This window comes from Pteronotus mesoamericanus, unplaced genomic scaffold, assembly GCF_021234165.1.
Source record: "Pteronotus mesoamericanus isolate MK-2021 breed Mesoamerican mustached bat unplaced genomic scaffold, CSHL_Meso_final contig_48, whole genome shotgun sequence".
In the NCBI taxonomy this organism is placed as follows: domain Eukaryota; kingdom Metazoa; phylum Chordata; class Mammalia; order Chiroptera; family Mormoopidae; genus Pteronotus; species Pteronotus mesoamericanus.
In genome coordinates, this window is record NW_026555180.1 from 2,900,131 (window position 1) to 2,911,519 (window position 11,389).

The 11,389-nt window shown below is 39.5% G+C and overlaps 1 pseudogene; it reads right to left on the reverse strand.

The window, feature by feature from the left end:
- Positions 1-6,170: 6,170 nt before the first annotated feature.
- LOC129074242 (ribonucleoside-diphosphate reductase subunit M2-like) lies at positions 6,171-7,383 on the reverse strand (annotated as a pseudogene).
- Positions 7,384-11,389: the final 4,006 nt, after the last annotated feature.

An 11,389-nucleotide genomic window follows, 5' to 3' on the forward strand; every position in this document is an offset into this window, starting at 1 on the left:
AGGATTTGGTTTGCCAATATTTTGTTAAGGATTTTAGCATCAATGTTCATCAGCTATATTGGCATGTAGTTTTCCTTTGTTGTGTCTTTATCTGGTTTTGGAATTAGGATGATGCTGACCTCATAAAAAGAGTTTGGGAGTCATCCCTCTTCTTGGGTTTTTTTGAATAGTCTGAGAAGGACAGGAGTTAGGTCTTCCTTAAATGTTTTGTAAATTCTCCTGTGAAACTGTCTGGTGCAGGGCTTTTATGTGCCAGGAGGTTTTTGATTACTGCTTCAACTTCATTAGCTACTATTGGTCTGTTCAGGCTTTCTGCATCTTCCTGATTCAGTTTTAGAAGATTATATGTTTCTAGAAATTTGTCCATTTCACCCAGGTTTTCAAATATCTTGGCATGTAGTTGTTCATAGTAATTTCTTACAATCCTTTGCATTTCTGAGGTATCAGTTGCTATTTCTCCTCTTTCATTTATGATTTTATTTATCTGGGTCCTCTCTCTTTTCTTCTTGATGAGTCTTATAAAAAGCTTGTTCATTTTGTTTATCTTTTCAACGAACCTGCTCCACCAGCTCCTGGATTTATTGATCCTTTGAATTGTTCTTTAGTCTCTATGTCACTTAATTGTGCTCAGATCTTGATTATTTCCTAGCTAATCACTCTGGTATTATTTGTTGTTCCTCCAGTCCTTGTAGCTGTAGGGTTAGGTTTTTAGTTTGAAATGTTTCCATCTTTTTTAGGTAGGCTTGTATGGCTATGAACTTCCCTCTCAGGACTGCCTTTGCTGTGTCCCATAGGTTTTGGACTGTTGTGTGTTCATTTTCATTTGTTTCCAGAAACCTCTTGATTTCTTCTTGATCTCATTATTAATCCACTCATTGTTTAATAGCATGCTATTCAGTCTCCATGAGTTTGAATGTTTTTGCATTTTTTCCTTGAGATTGGTTTCTAGTTTTAAGCCCTTATGGTCCAAGAAAATGCTTGCTATGATTTCAATTTTCTTGAATTTGTTGAGGTTTGTTTTGTGTCCTATCATGTGGTCTATCTTTGAAAATATTCCATGTGTGTTTGAAAATAATTTGTATTTTGCTACTTTGGGATGAAAAGTTTTATATGCATCAAGTCCATTTGATCTAGGGTGTTGTTCAGTGCCACAATATTCTTGTTGATATTTTGCCTGTAAGATCTATCTATTGTTGACAGTAGAGTGTTATAACTGCTACTATAAATGTGTTGTTATCTATATCTTTTTGAAGTCCTCCAAGATTTTCCTTATATATTTGGGTGATCCTGTGTTGGGTGCATACATCTTTATAATGTTTATGTCTTCCTGATGAATTCTTGCCTTGAGTATTATGAAATGTCTTTCTGTGTCTCTCTTTATAGCCTTTGTTTTGATATTTTTTTTTGTCTAATATAATTATTTCTACCTCAGCTTTTCTTTCCTATCCATTTGTTTGGAATATTTTTTCCAGCCTTTCCCTTGCAGTCTGTGTAGGTATTTTATTTTGAGATGGGTCTCTTGTATGCAGCATATGTGCAGGTCATGTTTTCTTATCCATTCAGCTATCCTATGTCTTTTGATTGGAGCATTTAATCTATTTACATTTAAGGTTATTATTGATAGACATATTCATTGCCATTTTTCCCCTTTGCACCTGTGTTCCTCTCTCTCTCACTCTTTTTCTTCATCTTCTTAAAGTAGTCCCTTTAGCATATCTTGCAATGTTGGTTTGGTGGACGTATATTCTTTTAGCGTTTTCTCTGGGAAACTCCTTATTTTGTCTTCCTTTTTAAATGAGAGCTCTGCCAGGTTGAGTAGTCTTGGGTGTAGGGTTTTGCCTTTCATTATTTGGACTATTTCTTGCTATTCCCTTCTGGCTTACAGTATTTCTGTTGAGAAGTCAGCTGCTAGTCTTATCAGAGCTCCCTTGTATATTTCCTCTTTCTCACTTGCTGCCTTTAAGATTTTCTCTTTGTCTTTGATATTTGTCATTTTAAGTATAATGTGTCTCAGAGTGGGCCTCTTAGGGTTCATCTTGATTTTTGGACCCTCATCCTTCCTGGACTTGTGTAACTTTTTCCCTCATCAAATTAGGGAAGTTTTCCATCATTACTTTTTCAAACAAGTTTTCTACCCCTTTCTACTCTTCTTCTCTTTCTGGTATCCCTAGTATATGGATATTATTACATTTCATGTTGTCCTTCAGTTCACTTAGCCCCTCTTCATTCTTTTTTGACTCTTTTCTCCTTTTCTTGCTCTTTCTGGGAATTTTTTTTCTACCTTGTCCTCCAGCTCATTGATTCAATCTTATTCTTCTTCCAGCCTGCTTTTGATTCCTTCTACTGTGTTCTTCAGTTCAGAAATCGTATTCTTCATTTCCTCCTGGCTCTCATGGATAGTTTCTATGTCCTTTTTCACGCTGATGTAGTTTGCAGGAAGTTCCTTGTAGTTTCCCTATAGTTCTTGGTAATTCTCACTGAGCTCATTGAGCTTCCTTTTAACCATTGTTTTGAATTCAATGTCTGATAGTTTACTTGCCTCTTTTTCATTTAGCACTCTTTCTGGGACTTCTTCCTTTCTTTTTAATTGGGGGTCATTTCTTTGTCTTCCTATTTCTTGGGGGACTTTTTTGTTTGTTTCTGCTTCTTAAATTGATCTGTTTTGACTCCCTGTATTTGTGGTATGAACTTATATGGTAGGAGCCCTGTATTATTTAGTGTTGCAGCCTCCTTGAGCTCCCAAAGTTGATGCTCTTGGGATGCCTTTTATGACATTTATGTTGGCTTCCTGAATGTAATTGGTTTTTTATTGTTGTGGGGTCATTCTTTGGTGGGTCTTTCCCTCCAACTGGGTGACTGAGGGTCACTCCACCCACGACATCTTATATGCTGTTGTGCAGGTGCTGCCAGAACAAAACTACAAGGCCCAGGGAGCAAACTCACACCCACAAAAATAACTCCCTTCTGCAATCCTACTATTAATAGCAAATGAACCAGTATTAATAAATACTGGTTAATGTAAAGAGACTAAGACTATTACAAGAAAGGAGAGCAAATATGAGATGACATACTGAAAGAAAAATTATTTTGAGAGGGTAGATGGAGGATTCCCTACACTAATAAGAGTAGAAAATTGTAGCAATGTGAAGAAAGTAAAATTTCCATCATAAATTAAAAAGGGTATGAAGAAGGTAGAATGGAGTAAGAGAAGGGAAACATATCGTATTAGGTTTGAACAGAAATTAAAAGAAAAGAAAATAAAGTGAGAGAGAGAAAGGAAAAATAAATTAATAAAAAAATAGGAACCAAAATGGAGAGAAAGACCCAACACAGCACTATCAACAACAAATGAGCTAAAATTAATATATGTGGGATGGGAATAAGGTGGGGGGAGAAAGAAAGAAAAGCTTAAGGGATATCTAAAGGAAAGAAGAGTGATTCTGAGATGACAGAGGGAGAAGGAATACTAAGAGTGAGGAACAAAAGCTGGGCTAAGACTAGGAAAAAGTAAAATTTGATATGAAAGGAAAAAGGAAAAAGGAGAAAAAAGAAGAAAGGGGGAAGAATGAATGAGAAAAAAGTAGACTGACAGGGCAAAATTAAAATGAGACAGAAAGAAAAAAAAAGTAGAGAAAGGCAGAATGAAAGAAAAAATAAAAAAACAGACTAACACAGGGTAAAATTAAAATTTGAGATAAAAAATAGTAGGAGAGGGGAACAGTAAAATTTGAGTTTTGAAATACAAAATTAGTGAAGATCTAGAGATAAAGTTGAAAAATGCAACAACTACCCTATCCACAACTAACGAGAAAAGATTGCTAAAGGTAGAAAGAGAATGTGGTTATTTTAAGAGCAGGAAAAAGAATGTGAGATGACCATTTACAGGAAAATTTGTTTTGGAGTCTGGATGGAAGAGAAATAGTAAAGCGCGGAATAGAAACAAGTTGTAGCAAGAGAGAAAATAAAATTTAAAATGAAAATAGTAAGAGGAAAGACAAAAGTAAAATGGGGTAAGGGAAGGGAAGGACAAAATATGTGAATTGAAATAAACCATAGTATAAAGTCTGGTGACCTAATGTGCATAAACTTGAACAACAAGAAAAGAATGTTAAAAAATCTATGCAGGAAAGAAAATATCACAAATCATGAAGACTATAGTGGACTTTGTCTAATATTTACTACTGATTTTTCTTTGTGGATCTGCCTCTGGTGATGTCAGATGGTGACCCCGTGCCACCTTAAGCTACCTGTCAAGACTACCAGGGATCTACTATCTGTGGGTAACTCCTTCAGTTGTTAATCTAGTCCCTCTGCACTCAGCAGTTAGGCTTAAGCATCACAGGGTGGGGCAGAGTCCTCCCAGGGGTCAGAGCTATTGCTTTCCCTCATGCTGCTGCTGCTCAGGGAAGTGGTTTGCCTGAACTAGATGGCTGGTACCATATGGGGGATGACTCAGCACAAGGATTCCTGCAGCTATTCTCTCATTCTTCTCCCCAAAGCCTCTGTCCCCAGTCTCTCCTCAAGCTTCTCTCATCCACTCTGCCCCCCATCACCCCATTGCCAGAGCCCAGAGTAAGTGGCAGCAAATGAAAATTTATGTGTCGGCCCTTTAAATGGTTCTTTGCATCTCTAGCAGTCCATCTCTGGCAGAGAGCAACCCTGCCTTTTTTCACAGCTGGATGTTATCTGTGTATTTTCAGGCTCTCATGCTCTTGGCTGAGGATCCCAGATTAGGGTTTAGACACCACACTTCTCAGGGGCACCCAACCAACTGCTTAAATATCGCTCCAGCACTTCAGCTGCTGTCTGTTGGCACCCACCAGCCCTCTCTCATCTCCACTTCACTCCAGTCACGTTGTGCTGAAGATGATTCTTCTGTCTGTCCATGGTTATAAGGCCTCTCTCTCACTATTGTTTAATTGTTTGTTCTAGGTGATTTCTCCACAATTTAATTGTAATTCCAGAATGGTCCTGGGAGGAGGTTAGTGTAACTTCCATTCATTCCTCCATCACCTTGGATCCCCTCTTTAAAGTATTTTTAATTTTTTTTTATGAATTACAAGCTAAGACTGGGTAATTATTTCAAAGTATAAACTACAGATAGAACATAAAAGGACAGACAGAGTTAAAAATATCTTCTAATGTAAAAAAGTGCATTAAATAGAAATGAAGTCCATGTAACCTATTGACACACAAATTAAACAAAATCAGAATAAACACAATTCTGGCCAATTTCAGCCCTGGTTTCACCCCTTAACAGAAGCAAGATCTTAGCTGGGTCATTTCTTTCAGATGATTTGAAAACCAGTTTACCATCCTACCCTAGATCCCAGCTATTAAGAATCTTCAAGGATCTTTCACACTAACTGAAGTTGGGGAAAACGCAGTCTGAAAGATGACACCCATGCAGGTCACCAGCAGGCAGCACAGACCACACTTCAGTGCCTGAAGATTGCAATCAGAAGTACCTTCCCCTTTATCCCATCCCGTGATACCCAACCCAGGCTCCAGAATACAAAACACAGCCCACCTGTGTAGCAGCAGCTACTACTTAGGTATGCACAGGATTGACCTTAAAGTTGATGGAAAGGCACTTCAATTCATGAAAGAAAAATAAAGAATAGAAGTGGCATGTTTAGATTACACAAATTAACTTATCTGGGTCACCTGGTAAATTCTGAGCTGGGTCGCATTAGTAGTTAACTGAATACTTTGTATTTGGCATACAAACTACCCAAGCAAGTTTCATTCAATATGGCCCTTATGTTGACAATACAAACTATGAAGTACCAGTTTTATACACAAGTAAACTTTAAAATGTACTTTGAAGGAGTGAGGCTGGCGTCTTCCAATGGCCTTGTGGTAGTGTCTGAATGCTTAACTCTGCCCAAGCAGACTGGCCTGAGCTGCCGCCCACCTGCTTGGAAGAACCAAAGTGGAACAAGATCTTTCATAAGAATCCAAGTAGCTTTCTGCTATGCTTTCATCCCAGGTGACACCAGAGCACCATTAACAATGAGGACGAACATCGTGGTAGCTACACAGAATTAAAAAGGTCATTAAAAAACATTAGGGACAATTTGCTGCATAGCTGGTTGAGACACTTCAAGTAGCTGATTTTTCTTTTGAGAAGGAAAAAAAAATCAGCAAAGAGCAGACATTCAGTTCATTTAGAAGTTAGCATCCAAGGTGAAAGAGTTCTCTTTGGGACTGGACATCACTCCCATCCTCTGATACTCACCTACTCTTCTCTTTCAAACAAAAGGATGTTTGTCTTCCTTTCCAGTGAAGTGTTCTCCATCAAGTCAAATGGGTTTTAGATTTGGAAAGCCTTGTTACAACCCAGCTCCAGCAGGAGCCTGTTGGCCACAAATTCAATGTACTGCTTCACCAAAGTACAATTCATCCCATTGAGCTTCACTGGCAAGGCCTCTGTGAGGAACTTCTGTTCTATCTTAACCGCATTGATAATGATTTCATTTACTCTCTGATCCAAATGTTTGTGTAGCAGGTGTTTGAACATCAGGCAGGCAAAGTCACAGTGCAACCCTCATCTCTGTTAATAAGCTCATTGGAGAATGTGAGGCCAGGCATCAGCCCTTGCTTCTTGAGCCCGAATATCAATGTGGAAGACCCAGAAAAGAAGATTCCTTCCATGGCAGCAAAGGTCACCACACGATCTCCATAGGGGGCCTCTTTGTCCCCAATCCAATGCAAGGCTCAGTCTGTCTTCTTCTTGACACAAGGCATCATTTCAATGACGTTAAAGAGGCACTTCCTCTTCTTGGGGTCCTTGAATGTAAGTGTCTATGAGGAAGCTATACACCTCAGAATGTATGTTTTCCATGGCAACCTGGAAGCCGTGGAAGCAGCAGGCTTTTGTGATCTGAACTTCCTGGCTAAACCGCTCCACCAAGTTTGCATTCATGATGCCATCACTCACTGCAAAGAACGCCAGGACGTGGGAAATGAAGTACCTCTTGTCGTGCTTCATGGTCTCCCAGTGCAGCAGGTTCTTGGAAAGGTCTACCTCCTCAGCTGTCCAAAAGGAAACCTCGGCCTTCTTGTACATCCTCCAGATATCATGGTACTCGATGGGGAAGACAACAAAGCGGCGGCGGTTCTCTCTCTCACCAGTGGTTCGTTCTGCACGCTGAGGGCTGGTACCTTCGCTTTAGGCTCTCCCGGCTCCTGGAAGATCCTGCAGGCGGTCTTGCTGGCCAGGACGCGGGTGCCGCTGCGGGCCAGCGGCATGTTCTCCCTGTCTGCCAGATTGAGCCCCTTGACAGCTGAACAAGGTGACAGCTGCCGCTGCCGCTGCGGGCCCAGGAGGGTAGCGAGCGCCCTGCGGGAGGAGAGCATGGTTGCGGCGGGAGGCCGGTCCTGTAGGTGAAGCTGTGACGGCTCAAGGGTCCCCCAGGTGAGGCTGTGCGCGGGTCCAGTGAGGTATTTTTTATATCTATATTCTCATAGATTTCATGACCAAAAAGAAAATTTATTTTCAAGTTTACTGCATATGTCTTTTAAGTTATAGAAATCACAAAAATAAAAAGGTCTAAATGTACATATTGGTTAACAAAAGTCTTGTGGGACTGTACTCAACTCTTCACTCAGTTTCAAATCTTATCATTCTTTTTTGTGACAGAGTCCTCCTTAAAAAATAGGTTCAATTTCATTACTTCATCTCCTATTCCCTAAATGTGGAAGAATCCTAACTAATCATGATCCCTAAAGGTATTCTAAGTAATCCTTGTTTTTAAATTATTCTTACTGATTTCTAAATACCCCTCTGAGAAATCTGAGTCATTATTGCTTAAATGGATGATTCTTAACAAGGTATTCTCTTTATATGCTACCTTATCTATTGCCAAGAGAGAGGACCTTACCTGCTTGAGATCTAAGTTTTAACTATTGTTCAGCTCCCGATGGTTATGAGATTTCAACAAGTTTCCTTTCCCCACACCTCAGTACCCTCTTCCATAAAAGCAAGGCACAAGGTGAAATGACCCATAAGAAGTTCCAAGCCAAGAAACAGTGGCAAAATTGTGGGTCAGAGACTGTGAGTCATTTACTTCCCAGGCCTATGCTTTGGGCTTGAGCTTAGTCTTCTGAAGCCAGGTTTTACAGTCAAACAGTCCTGCATTACCTCTTACCATTTGTGTTGTCCTGAGCAAGTTTCTTAACATATCTGTGCCTTGGTTTGTGACCTATAAAATGACACAATATTTATAATTACTTCATGTGTTACATAGAATTTTAAGTGATATAACATGTGTAAAATAAAACAGTGCCTCGTGTATACAATTAACATTAGTTGTTATCTATAAATCTCTCTGTTCTCTTTTTTAAAAATAATGTAGTATATAAACACAGTGAAAACAAATTTTTTCTTTGAGACATTTGACTCAATGAACATTCCCTCTCTACCCTGGTTTTCCTCCTACGCCTCTGAGGACTTCTTCTTTATTCTGAATTCTCTTCCCCCTCCTAACTTTTAGCCTCTAAGACTCCCCAAGAATCAGAGCTGCCAAACTGGGCTGTTCACCCGCTCATCACTTCAACCCTCACTATGTGAGAGACTAAGTATTTAGACTATCTCCAGCCTGAGCTACTGTCCTGATTCAGGAAGAATACCCAACACTTGACTGTTCAACACTCGTCTGTAGTAGTTCCCCCACCTTATCTATCATGTTACTTTATGAAGTTGTCCAAGATCAACTGCAGTCTGAAAATATTAAATGAAAAATTTCAGAAATAAACAGTTCTTAAATTTTACATCCATGCTTTTCTGAGTAGTATGGTGGCATCTCGCTTCATCCTTCCTGAGATATGACTCATCACTTTTTCCAGTCTCTCCACCCTATACGTGCTTTCTGCTCATTGGTCACTTAACCTTTTTGGTGATCAGATCCACTGTTGCCATATGACAGTGCTTGTGTTCAATCCTTATTTTATTTAACCATGGCCCCAAAGCACAGAATAGTGAAGCTGGCAATTCAGATATGCCAAAAAGAAGCCATAAAGTACCTCCTTTCAGTAAACAAAATATGTATGCATGTATATGAAAAAAACATAGCATATATAGGGCTCCATACTGTTACAAGACAGGGGGCCTGCTCCTGGCTGGGTCTACCTAGGGCCAGCCAGTAGTATGTGGGTTCTTGACTTTGTGCAGCAAAGATTTCACAACATAAGTCCCGGTGATTATGAAGGTATGTTTCTTAAAGCTGGAGACAGTGAAACAAGGAAGGACTTAGGATAGAAACAACAGGGGAGCCCAGGTGGGATTTTTTCAAGCTCACTGGAGAGTCAGAGAAAAAGAGTTCTTGGGGACAGAGTCAGTGATTAGCCTGGGACGAACTGCTGCTGCCCACTGTTTCCCTGGTTGCAAGTCTCATTGGAACCTTTAGAGTTTGGGAAATATGTGCCTGTCAGGGAAGAAGAAGGGGAAGACACAGGTGTGCTCTGCAGAAGGTCCTTTGTCTTGAGGCTTTTATATCTGTCTTGCAGGCAGTAATCTTAAGGGAGATCTCAGGAAAGGGTTTCAGCAGAATATTTATCAGTTTTCCAGGTGAGTTCTTTCACTGTCATGGTCTTCACTGATTTGTCAGAGCCAGTGTAAGGGGTCATGAGTCATTGCATCTGGTCCTGGTGCCCACCTGGTTTTGTTGCTTTTGGGGGCCTGAAGTTGAAATACAACTGAAGCCTAGAAGTTATCTCTAGGGAGGTGACCTTCTTCATTTGCCTGTAAACTACTCAGCCAGTTTGTTTAACTATCTGTCTCAGTTTCCTTATTCTACTTGTTCTAGCTTACTGGTCTGTCTCAGTACTATCTGCTGGTTTGGTCATCCAGTACGGGTCTTGGAACATATCCCTCAGAGATAAAGGGGGACTACCATCTTGCAAACTTGTGTCAAGTGCTACACTAGCCCCAATTTTTAGAACCCTGTAGTCAAAGTCAGCAGGATGTGAGCCCAGATTTGTATCCTGAGGCTGTGAGAGATGTGTAATCACTGTTAGCAAGCAGTTGGCTAACTGAGCTTCTGCCTTTGGCTCCTTGAAAAAATGACTCCATACCTTGATTTCCCTTTAACTCTCAACAACAGGCACAATTATTAATTCGCCCTTAACTTGCTTATCCTGTTCCCCCTCACCCCATACCTATAGTCATCATAACTTTGTTACTTTTGTTATTTCTTTACATTTGATTCTTTAAATAACCAATGAATATTTCCTCTGTGAACTAAATTTTATTTTAAAAATCTTTTTTTAAATGCTGGAAACAGCCTAAGTGCCCATCAGTAAATGAGTGGATAAAAAAACTGTGGTACATTTACACAGTTGAATACTATGCAGCAGAAAAAAAGAAAGAAGGAACTCCTACCCTTTGTGACAGCATGGATGGGACTGGGGAGTATTATGTTAAGTGAAATAAGACAGGCAGTGAAAAACAAATACTGTGTGATCTCACCTATAAGTGGAATGTAAACAACAAAACAAACAAGTGAGCAAAATAGAATCAGAGACAAGGAAATAAAGAATAAACTGACAATAACCAGAGGGAGGGAGGAAAATGAGACAAAGAAGGAGGTGTGTCATCAAAAAATATGTATAAAAGACCCATGAACAAAGACAACAGGGAGGGGAGGATTGAATATGGGAGGTGAGGGTAAGTAGTACAGGTGAGAGTAATGACAGGGGAAATGAGGACAACTGTAACTGAACAACATTAAAAAATGTACAAAAAAGAAAAAATTTTCCTCTAGAGATATGTGAAGAAAAAAAAAATTTGTTCATTCATCATTAACTTTTTATATTATAGAAGGGTGAAATTATATACATATATATTCAAATATTGATGTATTTAATGGTTTATATAAAAAGTCAATGATCAGTTCTTTCCACCAGCTGGCCTCAGGAGCCCATTTACTAATGGATTGAAGACAAAGCTCTAAACCACACAGCATGAAGAGTATGATTAAAAATATGTCACACATAAAAGTAGAACTCAGAAAAGATTAAAACTTTCTAGATGAACTAGAAAAAATCCCCAAATGCAAATAGCAGAGAAAAATGGTTATCCCCACCTTATCTCTACGTTCAGGCTGACAAAGCAATCTCCCATGACAGTACACAGCTCCTGGTGTACCTCATGTGGGTTTGGTATGCTCTGAAAAGTCATAAGCCAATTAAAGTAGGCCTAAGACTCCAGGCTGAGGGAGATATAAGCATGCCCTGAAGAAAAACACTCTCAGAAATGTTCAAACAAACATGACTTCATAAAACTTTAAAATACACAAGGACATCAATTATGAAACATACACCAGAGGGCTGGGAGAGGGATGCAAAACTAAGAAAACAGGGCTGGTAAAAAATAAATAAAATATTG